Raw genomic sequence first — 13,384 nt, forward strand, 5'->3', positions numbered from 1 at the left:
TAATACCCTGATTATTTGCAGGCACTGGGAATCCTGCTTTGTATAGGCAAGACTAATGAAAGGCTGTTCATATCCAGAGGCATACTGGTCCACATCAAACCAGCAGTATGCGGCATCTCTGAAAAGCCCTTCACCAGCGGGTCTCAACACCTCTTTAGAAATGCAGGCAATAGTGCAGTGGCATTTACTTTTCCAGCTCTTTACGTTCTTAATTAACTTTACGCAACCACGAAGCGCTTTCGGCGCACGCTCTCCCGCCCGGCGCGCACGGGCAGCCGGCCCCGGGCCGCCGCTCCCCTCGGCGGACCCCGGCCCCGGGGTGGGGCGGGGCGGCCGCGCGCGTGCGCAGGGGGCGGCGCGCGGGTCAGCCCTCCCCCCGCCCGCCCCTCCCTCCGCCCCCGCCGCGCCAGAGCGAGGCTGGGCGTGCGGCGTCACGGCGACGGCCCCGAGCCGCGCCCCGGCACAGGCGGCGAGCGGAGCGGAGCCGAGCGGAGCCGAGCGGAGCGCGGCGGGCGCAGCGCAGCGGGATCGGCCGGCGGGGAGCGGAGGCGCTGTCCGGTGGGTTGCGGCGGGCAGCGCGGGCCGGGCCGCGCCGCTGTGGCGGGGAGCGGCGCGGCGTCTCTGGTACAGGTGGCGGGGCGGGGTGGGGTGGGGGCGGCGGCGGCGAGAGGGGGGTGGCGGCGGCGACGGCGGGGAGCGGCGCGCTCTGAGGGAAGGGGCAGCAGCCCGGAACGTGGCGGAAGTGGAACCGGGAGCCGCCGCCTCGTCCGGCCTCAGGCGTGGTGGGACCCCGAGGGGGTGGGGGGAGCGGGGCGCTGAGGGGCAGCCGTCGCGGCCGGGCCCAGGGCCCGGCCCTGCCGTCCGCCGCATCCCCCCCGCCCGCCGGTCCCCGGAGCAGAAGTTGGAGCGGAAGCGGAAAGTTGTAACCCCGCGGGTCGGGGCCGCGACGTGGGGCCCGGACGGCCGCGGGGAGGGGCGGGTGACGCCCGGCTCGGCCCCGCCGCGGGCGGGGAAGGGGACGGAGCCCGGCGGCCGCCGGCGTTGTCAGCGGGAAGTCCGAGGCGAGCCCCACCTAGTCCGGCCGCGGGAGAGAAGCCGCTCGCTCTTTCCGGCCGGTGTGTGGGGGCGAGGCGGGGGGGCAGGCCGGGCGCGGCTTGTGCCTGGGGGGGCCACGGAGTGGGACAAGCAAACAGCGCGGGGGCCTGCAAGTTCCCTTCCTGCTTATCACAAAATGAAAAGGAAATGACAGGGATGTTCGCCTCGTCTAAACACCCCACCATCACCCGTGTCAAAGCAAATGGAAGAATTTGACTGACACTTCCTGCGCCAAACCCGTCTAATGAGCCTGAGGTCGTCGTACCCTTCTGTGTGCGTTGGTGAAGAGGTGGTGGAAGGAAAACAAAGTTTGCAGAGGAGAGAATAAAACCAAATCTGAATGTTCTCGCATTGGCCCTAGATTACAAAAGAGCATGAGAAACCAAGGTTTTTGCAGAAAAGAATACCACGCTTTTACTCCTGTTTCCATCTTGAAGGCATGGATTATGCTGCTCAGGGTAAACGACACAAAAAAAGGAAGGTCTTTCTCTGTACTGCTTTGGGATATGATAGTAAGGAAGTACACTTCAAAGAGAGGGTATGTCAGGTATGCCCAGGTTGAAAATCATACAGGTTTCATACGTGTTCTTGCATTTAGACGTTTTGATTAGTGTAATTGTAATTTTCCGCACATAACAGCTACATCTTACCCCAGGATGAGATGTGTAGACAGTGTATGACAAAGACTTTTCAGTACTTTTTCACAATGAAGTATATGTTGAAATTACTCTTATAAGAAAGGGAGACAAGAAACACTCTTCCTTTCCATGAATTATAATTAAAAGGCAGTGAAGCAATCACATTGCCTTTAAGAATAACCATTCAAAAACAAGTGTATTTCGCTTTGGAAAGAGTCTCTTATCTCTGTGAAAAACTTGAAACTTTAACTTACTACTTTTTGGATGATTTGCCTCTATATTAAAATCACAAGCTTTTGGGAGGGGAAGAAACCAAACGAGACTTGGTAGAGTTTAATATTTTCATTTCTATTATTCATTGCATCTTTTTTTACTTTTGCTCAAAATCTATCCTGTAGACTTTGTGAATAGTGAGGGATATTTATACTATTCACATTAAAAGCTTTGCAAAAATTAACTAATTAGATGTGATGTTTTATTCCTTTGGTACCTCTGTTTCTTGTAGCGTTATGAGCTACTTCAGGTTTAACTTAGAGCTGTAGTGTAAAACCATATTGCTATCTGTACCCAAGTAACTGAGTTTGGAATTACACTGTGCAATATAAGTGCCATGCCATGTATCTTTTTTGCAGCAAGGATGATCATACTTGGAGCACCTCTCTGCCTAGGAGTGAAATAATCTGTTAAACAGAGTTGAAAGACCAAAAAAAAAGTAAAACCAGAACTTTTAAATGGGGGGGTGGGGGTGGGCAATAGACTTTTTACTGTCTGTACCTGTGCTTCTATTACAATATATGTGCACCAGATAAGTTTTCTGAGTGGAATTAAAATTGTGCTATTTTGTTCCAAAGCTCTCCTGTAGGACAGTTCATCAAAAATAAATCTGAAATGAGCCATGACAGTTCTTTTTGTGCTGTGCCAGTTTTTGCAGAGTAAAACTGACTGTCTTTTTAATTGAGAGCCTTTCTGGAGCAGAGGCAAACAGATGGGAATCTAGGTGAGGTCCTACAAAAGGAGAAAGAAATTGCTTCTATGGCTGAGGAAGGAAGTGTGCTGAAGGCTACACTGTAGCTTGTGATCTCGCAGTTAGTAAATGTGACAAGGAACTAAAATAAACAGTTGTCCACCTATCATCTGGGATGTGGGAAGTGCAAGAGTCACAGAAGTACTTGAGTACTTGACGCTTACTGCTACTGTGCCAATCCTGTCATCCACAGAGCTCTGCTGGCTGCTCAGGGTTAGGTACAGAGAGGTGCTCTTAAGGATAAGAATATCTTACCGATAAAAACAGGCACTCTTGTCCTTGGATGTATGCTGAGAGGGTAGGCGGATCCTTTGTGAATTGGCCTAAGTAATGCTTAGATGACTTTCAGATACCTAGCTGACATTTGAGAGTGTTCGTCAGGTTAGGCTCCAGTTGGGAGTTTTAATCAAATTTGCTCCCTTAGTAAAACAGATCACTCAGCACAAGCTGTATGACACAAGTCTGTGTTTAGCTTGTGGTTGTGAATGCTGCCACTCCTTTACCTCAGAACTAATCCAAAAGCAGACCGAAGTGCACTGTGTGGTGTCAGTGTGCCGAATCCCTGCTGAGTTGGGGCAGGCTTCTGCTGTGTTCTGTTGCATCTAGGTCAGGTAGAGGGATATTTTAGACAGCCTCCTTGTTCAGAGAGATGAAAGGAGTATCTACAGTAACTACACCTTCTTATTTCAAGACAAACTTTGTTTTCCTGCTCAGATGTGGTTAAGATGGTCTGTTTCTATTTTTCTTGCATAAAGCAGGCGGAAAAAAGAAGTGCTTTTGTACTTGAATGCAATTAATAGACCTATTTTCAAGCTGAGTTTTTGTAGTTGTTTAACATTTGCATGTAGTAGATCTTTAGTACCTTAGAGCATCTAATGCATGCCTTTTTCCTTAAGGCCTGTCATCCATGAGGCAACTGGGTGGACAGGCATAGTAGAAGTAATATTTTAATGAAGTTATGGCAGTTTGCTTGTAGTAGACAAATGCTATTTCAAAAGAGTCAAAGACCTTGTTTGCTGGTACAGACTTTCTTCATGAAGCTGTTGAATGAGGCTACCTTCAAAAGCAGTAGTTGGTTATGGCTACTGGAAACTCATTTCTTAAGCTTTAGAATGTATAAAGAAACACTGGACAACTAAAAGTGGAAATTTTTTCTTTTTATGTGTGCCTGCTCATGCATGCTGTTGTGAGCTCCTGACATACTGCATGTTTCTCTTCTAGCAGCAAGGAAAGGGAGGAAGGCTGTAAACACTAGGTTGGAAATCTGCCTATTAGGCAATTTTTGAAATATAAAATTTATTATTTGGGGGCCCTCTAGCTATTCAGGATGCTTCTTTTTCAAGAACAGTGTTTTAATAGTGATTTTTACTACTGAAGTAGTAGAGTGGAAGTCACTATAAGACACTAGAGAAATATGTGTTACAGAATTAGAGTCTTTTTAGAGGTGAACCAGGAAGAAGAGGAAGCATTTGACAGTACCTTGTACACTGTCCCAGTCAGCACTCTATAGTTATTAATCTGAGGACTTGATGTAAATCCTGGCTATGCAACTACTAAAAGAGACAGCCAAGTAAGTCCACATGGTTAGTTCATTCCTGACCAAGAGAGGAAGGCTAGACTGCAATGCAGGAGTAGGACAGCCTAGCCCTTCTAGTGGATTGGTGTTTGCATCCTGTGGCAGACAAGCAATATCTCATGTTTCTCCCCAGCTTGAAATTCTCTTCAGGAAATCTGTACTTTCTTAGATCACTTGGTATCATTCCTGCAGCTGTTGCAACACAGGAAGCTGGCCTAAATATGAATTACTTGACCAGGTCTTTGCAAAAAGGATATTGTGTGCCACTGTTACTCATTCATGAAATAATTTCCAATTCCCTAATTGTAGAGCTGTGAGAAACCTTACATCATTAAATTTTTGGGCAGTATTGAAAACCTGGAACAGGAGAACAGTTTATTTTCATAACTGAAGACAAAGCAAGGCTATGTCATTAAATTTTTTTTTCATAAAAACTCAGGGGAATGTGTTCTTTGCATCAAGATTTGTTAACATTGAAGTGACTCTTACTAGCTTTAATGATAACATTATTACCTAATTTCAGTAGGTAATCTGGATTAAAAGAAAATATGTACTTTAGCATTTCTATTAGTATGGCTTACTCTATAACTTTGTGACATTTCTTCAGGTAGTCTGAAATAATTTGTCAACACAGTCTTTGCAACTTTTTGTTTTTCTGCTTTAGTTGTCTTAGCTTTTGAAGTCTTGTCCTATTTTTCCCACTCACAGTCTCTGTTTCTGAAAGCTAACCAATTGTGCCTTCACTTTTTTTTATGTCTGCAGTGAAGAAAAGTTTCTTAAAAGCATGCTTCGTCTATCAGGAGGAAGCAAAAAAATCAGTCCCACCACATCTCTGTCAAGGATGAGCTGCAGACACTTGTGAGTTATCTATGTGGAGTTCCAGAGGGGAGGTACAGGAGATAGAAGGAGAACCTGTTACTAGGAGTGGCACTTCAACACTACAGAAGTGAAAGTGTTTTTGGTAATTGCAGAGTCAGACCAGTTACTTTGAATTTTTTTTTTTTTTTGAGGGTTCATGTATGGTCTAGTATTTTTTATTTTAGATGAAGGTAGTGTGCTGAACAGTAGTTAAACTGAATCAGAATCCAGATTACAGTGATAGTTGAGTTGTGAAACTGTACCATCCTTGTTTGCAGTTAATCAAATTTCTATAACATCTGGTGCAATACCTCCCCTAGAAGTAGTTTGTTAGAAGAGTTGAAAGTTGCAAACTGTTTCCAAAGGGTAAACTGGAACATGGAGTGGAATTAATCTTAATTGAAGTGGAAATTACCTAAAAATCTTACTCTCTGCAGTGTTTAGGACTAGATTGATTTCTTTATCAGGTGACATTTACTGTTGATACTGAGTAATGGAAGTGTTCAAAGCCAGGCTGGATGGGGCCCTGAGCTACCTTATCTAGGGGGCTGTATCCCTGTCTGTGTCTGGCAGAACTACATCTTCTTTTAGATCCCTTTCTACTCAAGCCATTCTGTATGCGTGGCTGTGTCCAGGTGTGTGTGTGGGCAACCCAACAACATACAGGAACCTCTTTTATTAATCTTGTACATATGAAGCAGTTATGGGGGATTGTTAGAGTTTGTAAGATGCGGGAAGTCACCCTCCTGTGATCTTTCAGTGTGAAGTTACCTACAAGGTAACATTCTGAAAGCTTGATGTACAAGTTGACCATCCATAACAGCCTACTTGGCTTTATTTGGTTGCATTTTGCATAAAATATTGCTGAAGGATTTTCTTTTGGTTGGGGGAGTATATAAGTTAATACAGCTTGCAAAATCTTGACTCTTGCACTTCTGGAGTTATATTTATATAGTTAGTATGACTAAGGCTATATCATACTGTCTTTTTGTGACTCTTCTGACTTGCTTAAAATGGAGATTTGATGGGCAGTAGACATTCTGTGAGTCTGGTGATTTTATCCCCATTCAGGGAATGGTCCTTTTGTTATTTACTGTCTGTTGTTTATATTGGTAGAAGCATACAGACTATGCAACGTTGTTTTCATGGGTTTTGTGATGAGGAGCGTCAAAAATGAGTTTGTGTCAAATGTGAACTCTCCTTCAGAATTCTTACAAATATAATATCAATCCATAGAGGAATTTCCAAGGTGGTTTTATATCAACAAGTATACAGTTTGAGATGCCTTGGACTTGTGCTTTTTGTGAACTGTTATGTGCAAAAATCTAACCCTCTACCAAGATAAGTTATTTAAGAATGTGCCATGCTTCTAGGAACTGATGCCAAATTGTCATCAAATTGTCACTTGGTGGAATCAAAGAGACTGTAGTAGTCCTGTGGCATCGAGGAGGATGAAGAGGCAAGAATAGCTGACTGTCATGCTGGAGAATATCACTCTTCTGTTTTTCTGATACATCTTTTTTGACTTAGTAGCAGATTAGATGGGATTTCACAAAGAGACACCCTGGAATTTATTCTCTGTGGGTCTTGAGTAGGTTTGGAGACGAATAGAGAGAAGCTGTAATACTATAATAAGCAAGCACTTTTAACTAGTTGTTTTTTTTTTTTCTGGATGCTTGGTCTTCAAATGTTCTTTCTTTTAGTGTACAATTTTCTACTTGCTTTTAAATCTGAATACTAGAGAGGGAAGCAAACATTTCTAAATTATAGCTATGTATACCTGTACTTACTGTATGCCCTTATTTTATTGTTGCCTTTTCACCTTTGTTTATATTTGAGCTTAAATTTTTATATTTGCTTATATTTTTAATGATTCTCTGGTTTTTGTCCTGATCTCCCTAAACCTTTTATTTCAAGAATTGCCCAAAGCTAAATTGAGGCTCAGCCAGAGATCTTGCAGAGAAAACTTAAGTGTGGTAGCTGAAATTCTACGAAGACCAAGGAGTTGAAAATGGGGTTTTACAATTTAGGCTGCTCTGTGTGCTTGTGTTTGGCATCCTTTTGATCTGTGTGTTGCTTTTCATCAAGCTCTTAAGAGTAATCTCAGAAGACGAGTGCTATATCAATGTAAGTACAAATTAGAGTGAGAGAGTAAGAATATTTCATGTGGAGCCTGGAACAGAAAGATACTAGTAGGTTGTCCACTTTTATGCTTGAAGAACAAAAACATCTTGAAGCCCTCCTTTTCTGCTAGAAATCTGGGCCCTGGTTAGCCAGGAAACAGGTGAAGAAGCACCATTAAGTGTGCGTTAGTTTGAACATAATTAAACTGCAGTAACCAATATTTTGAACAATGTGTAGTCTTGCTAACTAGTTCTGCTTCTAGCCAGAGGCAAGATCTTAAGATCTAGTTTGCAAAAATGTTTATCAAAGACAAATATGTCAATTTGAAAATATTTGTATTTACAGGTAATACAGTTCTTTTTTACTTAATCTTATTGTGTGACTACTTTTTAAATAAGCTCTAAGTTTCACAGAAGAAACCTGAAGCCTCTTTTCTGAGCTGAATGCTGAATCTGCTGTGGTGGAAGTGAAAATAAGGAAACATTCACAAGCTTGTGTACAGAAGGTTGAAGTCATCGATCACATGAACCTAAACAGAGTAAGCATTTGGTAAACTGCAGGCACCTTAAGCAACATGGGAATGAAAGACTGGTTTCCTGAAGAATAAACTTGCTTTGCTGGGACAGTCAGGACAGACTGAAAAGGCTTTGCCCAAAATACAGATTGTTTTGACATGCTGTTTTTCAGCTTGTACTTTGCTAAAAGTAAAACTCCTCAGTAAAAGATTAAGGATATAGCAGTGATGCTCATTCAAGTGCTGTGGTGATTGTGATTGTCGTAGCATAAATAATAGATGGCTCTTAGAAGACAGACGTGCAGATTTTGTTTAGAAAGGTCTACTCATCTAAAACCCTAGAGTCAATTTTACATTTCAGTAACCTTTGGACATCTTCTGTTACCTTATCAAAGTGTTTGATTTGTTGTGGGTTGACCCTAGGTGGACATCAGGTTCCCACCAAAGCTGCTCTATCACTCCCCTCCTCAACTATATGGGGTAGTGTATTGGGTTTGCATGGCCAGGGTTTGGTAGTATGTAGGCTATAGGGCCTTATCTTCTGTGAGAAGCTGCTAGAAGCTTCTTTTGTGTCTGGCAGAGCCAGTCCCTGGTAGTTCCAAAGATGAACGTGTCACTAGTCAAATCTTGACGAATTAGAAATGGTGGTAATGTCTCTGTGATAACAGATTTAGGAAGAAGAAAGAAAAAAGTTACTGCACATTTGTAATTGCAGCCAGAGAAGAGCAGAGTGAGAACATGCGAGAGGAACAACTCTGCAAACATCAAGGTCAGTAGAGAGAGAAGGGCAGGAGGTGCTCCAGGCACCAAAGTTGGGATTCCTCTCCAGCCTCTGGTGCAGCCCATGGGGTTGCAGCTGTGCTCCTGCAGCCCATGAAAGATCATGAGAATGCAGGATGAGGACCTCCAGCCTGTGGAGGACACCCACACAGAGCAAGTGGATTCCTGAGAGGAGACTGAACCCATGGGAGGCCTGTGCCTGGAGCAGGCTTCTGGCAGGGACTTGCAGACTGATGGAGAGAAGAGCCCCACACTGGAGAAGTGCCCTGGTAGAACTTGTGATCCTGTGGGGGACCAGTGCTGGAGCAGCCTGTCCTTGAAGGACTACACCCCATGGAAGAATGATTCATGCTGCAGCAGTTTGAGGGGTTCTGTTGCCTATGGAATGGACTCCCATTGTAGCCATTCATGGAGAACTGTTGTTCGTGAGATGGACTCACATTGGAAAAATTCATGGTAAACTATCTCATGTGGGAGGGACCCCGCGTTGGAGCTGGGGAAGGACTTCTGTCCCTGAGCAGAGGGAGAAAGAACCTGTGATGAACTGACCATAACCCCCATTCCTTTCTCCCTGTGCTGCTGGGGAAGGAGGTAGAAGTTAGGAAGCAGGGAGGGGTGAGGGGAAGGTGTTTTAAGGTCTTACTTTACTACTTATTTTCCTGCTCTGATTTTTGTTAGTAATAAATTCAGTTAATATCTTTAATTCCAGCTTTTTTTGCCTCTGATTTGATTTGGTGAGTGATCTCTTCTAGTCCTTACCTCAGCTCATGAACCTTTCATTATCTTTTCTCTCCCTTGTCCAGGGCAGAGGCTAGTGATAAAGAGTCTTTGGTGGGTGCCTGGCATCCAGCCAGGGCCAAGTCACTACAGATAGAAAAAATACAGCTCAAGGCTTGTGGGGCAAGATAAGGACAGGGAAGACCTCTTGCCAGTTGTTGTCATGGGGATAAAATAGACTCAGCTTGGGGAAATCAGTTTAATTTGTTGCAAATCATATCAGAGTAGGATAATGAGAAATGAACCCAAGTCTTAATAACACCTTCTTCCCAGGCTAAACTTAGCTCCTAAATTTTCTACTACCTCTGCCTTAGAGGCACAGAGGGGTAGGGAATGTCCATGTTGTCTCTGCTGCTCCTTCCTCAGCAGGACTCCACACATGCTTCCCCTGCTCCAGTGTGGGGTCTCTCCCATGGGAGATAGTCCTTCACAAACTTCTCCAGTGGAAGTCCCTTCTGGGCATGCAGTCCTTCAGGAACAAACTGCTCCAGCATGTCATTCCCACAGTGTTACGATCTCATTCAGGCATTTATCTACTCTGGCCTGGGGTCCTCCATGGGCTGCCAGTGGATCTCTGCTCCACTGTGCACTTCCATGGGCTGCAATGGGACAGCCTGTCTCACCATGGTCTGCAGGGGAATCTCTGCACAGGCACCTGCAATATCTTCTTCCCCTCCTTCTTCACTTCGGTGTCTGCAGAGTTGTTGCTCTTGCATATTCTCGCTCCTTTCTCTGCTGCTGTTTTTCGCCCAGCAGTTGACCTCTCCAACCCCGTTCTTAAATATGTTGTTGCAGAGGTGCTACTGTTGCTAGTGGATTCAACTTTGACCTGCAATGGGTCTGTCCTGAAGCCCATCTGGCCTGGACATGGGGGAAGCTTCTGGCAGCTTCTCACAGAAGCCATCTAGCTAACTAAACATTGCCATGCAAACCAAATAAAATTTGACTTTTAGCAAAGTGAGTCTTGAGGTATGACAGGTTTCTATAAAAAATGGCAAGATTTGAAGATTCAGAGAATTATGGCCTAAACATGAACTAGTGATCTTAAGATTGAAATAGAATCTTGTGGAGACTTGATTAAACAAGTTAATCCTCATTAATTTGGTAACTCTCTACTAAAGATCTAGTCCATGTAATTGAAAGTGGTGTGGGGATGAGTGCAATTCAAATTCATTTGGTTAAAATTATTCAGTTTTTTGTGTAGGTGTCCTCATGGGACAGGACATGAGCTCAGGCTTGCAAGTGTGATTTGTTTGCCTTTGGGGTTATGCTCCTAACTCACAGATCTTTCACCTCTTGAAAATTTGTGGCACATTAAATGAGAGTTCTGGGGGGCTAAGGTGCATCAGCTGCTCACAGAGCAGGTGTAGAGCTATGGCAGTTCACAGCTTTGCATGCAAATACTAGCTAGAACTTTTTATGTGGACTTTTGTTTTTTGTGTTGAGTTTGTTTTGTTGGGTTTTTTTTGGGGGGGGACATGGAGATGGGGAATTGTTTTAGTGGGTGGGATTTTTTCTTTGTGGTTTAGTTTTAATTAGTTGAGCATTTTTTGTGTTTGGGGTTTTTCTTAAATACCCTCTTCTGAAGCTTGTAGCAACTTAACAGTTGCCTAAGAAACATCCAAGTTGTCTGTGCATCTCCGTATGGGCAGAGGTATGAAGGTCAATGTCTGCAGTTGTCGTCTTCTAGTTAAGGTTTGCTTGTAGGTTGGACGTTGTCTGCGGAGCAACCATCGCTAGGTTCAAAGTGGTACTGCCTTGCTGCCAGAGAGAGAACAGGATTTTTTTTGCCCAAGTTTCACCCTTCTCAGTTAAGCATGTCAGACTTTTTAGAAACTTGCGTTCATCAGTGGATTCAGCTAATGAAGTTAATTGTGAAAAGAAACAGTTAAGGTTGCACCTCTATCATTGCACATGTAGAAAAACCATGTGGCAGAAAACAGTGGTTGTTGCTGGATGTCAGTGTATGCCTTTTTCAGGTTACCCTCGGGAAGATGTCTGAAGTGGTAACAAAAGAACCGTTGGTGTAATTTGTGTGACTTTCAGTGAGGTTTGCTCATGTCCAAATACCATGTTTCTATTAGGGAAGTATTAGGAAGTATTGAAAGTCAAAACAGACATGAGTTAGAATTACTTGGGACTTTGCTGGTATGGTTCAGTTATCATGAAGGAGATAATTTTATCCCTGTTAATGAATGCTAGTAGTGAGTAGTCTCAATTTGCATGGAATCTGTGTCTTTTCAACAGATAAAACTTCTAATCTTAATTAAAATTACATGTGGGAATTTGTAAGACTTCTCTCTGGCTCTCAATCTGATTAGTAATAGAAATACTGTAAATTGTACTGCAGAAGGATACTTTGTACAGTAGCTGGATTTAAATGGCCAGTAACAAAACATCATACAGTGTAGGAAATCTTTATATCTGTGCCTTGATTATGTGTTAGTAATCTAAACAAACGTGAATAAGACTGGAACTTCTTACAGTGAAGATAGTGCAAGTAATGATACATTGGCATGCAAGCTCTGGTGTTGCCAGGGGTGTATATGATTGTATGTTATGGAGAAAAATAAAGAGGAGAGACAAAAGGTGATCCTGGAATTGCAGTTAAACCCAGCATTGGCTTACATCTGTAGAAGGAAACCTGATACTGGGCTTTACTAGTTCAGCAGCCAGTGTCACAATCAAAGTAGAGCTAGGATTGCCAGATATTAAGCAGATACCAGATGGAATTTGAGACTAGGTCTTGCTTCTGAAAGAGAAATTAAGATGCCTTTTTCCAAAGAAGAGTATCTTAAGCCAGCTAGCAAGCTTAAAGTAACTTTCAAACTGCACTTACAAAAGAAATAACTCGAAAAACTAAAGTGCCTTACTTGTAGTCCTGCTGGGTTTTACCTTGCTTTGAAGCTTGAAAGGTAAAATTTAGTGTAACAATTATGGGGACAAACAGTTACATCTGCTTTTAACCAGAAGCAGGCATATCAGGTAAAGCATGGTGTATATATTGTAATGTGGCAATCCATTAACTTGGAAAAATTGTAGAGCTAAATACTGATCTTTCTCTGTAATGACAGTAGAGCCAAATTCACAGCCTCAAATTGCTGGCTCAGTTCTTAGAACTTGAGTTATGACTGAATACCTAGCTTATATATAGCAAGATACTGTAACATAGTAATTAGCATTCTCTGAATTTAGTACACTTGTAGTATTTTCTTAAATCTGTGTTGTTTCTGTTTATTGCCTGCCTGGATTTTCTTTGCAAGCATAAAAATTACTTGCAATTCAGTTTGTTCAGGAATTCCAAGGTCATAATTTTAACTACAAGTCTGGCTGGTAGGACATTCAGAAACAGCTTTCCTGGAGGATGGTGACTGACAGGAAAAGGGAGAAAATGCAAGATTGTGGCAAACAGCCACAATAATGATAAATGTTACAAATTGCATTTGAAACTTAAATAGATTTTATAGCATAGGCTTTATAAAGTATTCCACATTTGAATTGACACATTAGAATTTTTGCACCAAGTCAAAACTTTAACTCGGTAAGTGTTGAAGCATAGCATATTCTTAGTATCATAAGAATGTTCATTACATCACTTGCTTTGAAAATGCTTTTTATATTTTGTGTGAATCTACTGCAAGTTGCACATGATTGCTAGTCTCTCACATCAGGAAGCTTTCATCTTGAGATATCAGTGACTTTAAGCAGGCAGTTTTTACCCTTATAACATCCATTAAATTTATGTTCAGATTTAAGATCTAGCTGGGAGTTAACTTTGACTTAAGAAAAAAAAAATTGGATTTTATTCAGCTATACTAATTATAGACAGTGGAACTAGTCTCACAAGGTCAAATGCTGTTAGCTGCTTTTGCAGAAATGGTCCCTGTGTGCAGTATTAATCAAGGTAGCTCCCTTCAGTGGAAGGAGGAAGACAGCCTTTAACGTTTAAACTTAACCAAGTTTAAGCTTTCTCTGTGTAAGTGTCCTTGTGGGCTGTT

At 42.9% G+C, this 13,384-nt stretch overlaps 1 protein-coding gene across 1 annotated transcript in view; it reads left to right on the forward strand.

The window, feature by feature from the left end:
* The first annotated feature begins 446 nt into the window (after nt 1-446).
* The window catches only part of RAP1B (RAP1B, member of RAS oncogene family), a 30,021-nt gene continuing 17,083 nt past the window's right edge, over nt 447-13,384 (forward strand). Inside the window, exon 1 of the mRNA XM_021544280.3 lies at nt 447-558. The gene's annotated coding sequence lies outside the window, so the exon portion shown is untranslated. The remainder of the gene's footprint in view (nt 559-13,384) is intronic.

This window comes from Lonchura striata, chromosome 5 (assembly GCF_046129695.1).
Source record: "Lonchura striata isolate bLonStr1 chromosome 5, bLonStr1.mat, whole genome shotgun sequence".
Lineage (NCBI taxonomy): Eukaryota > Metazoa > Chordata > Aves > Passeriformes > Estrildidae > Lonchura > Lonchura striata.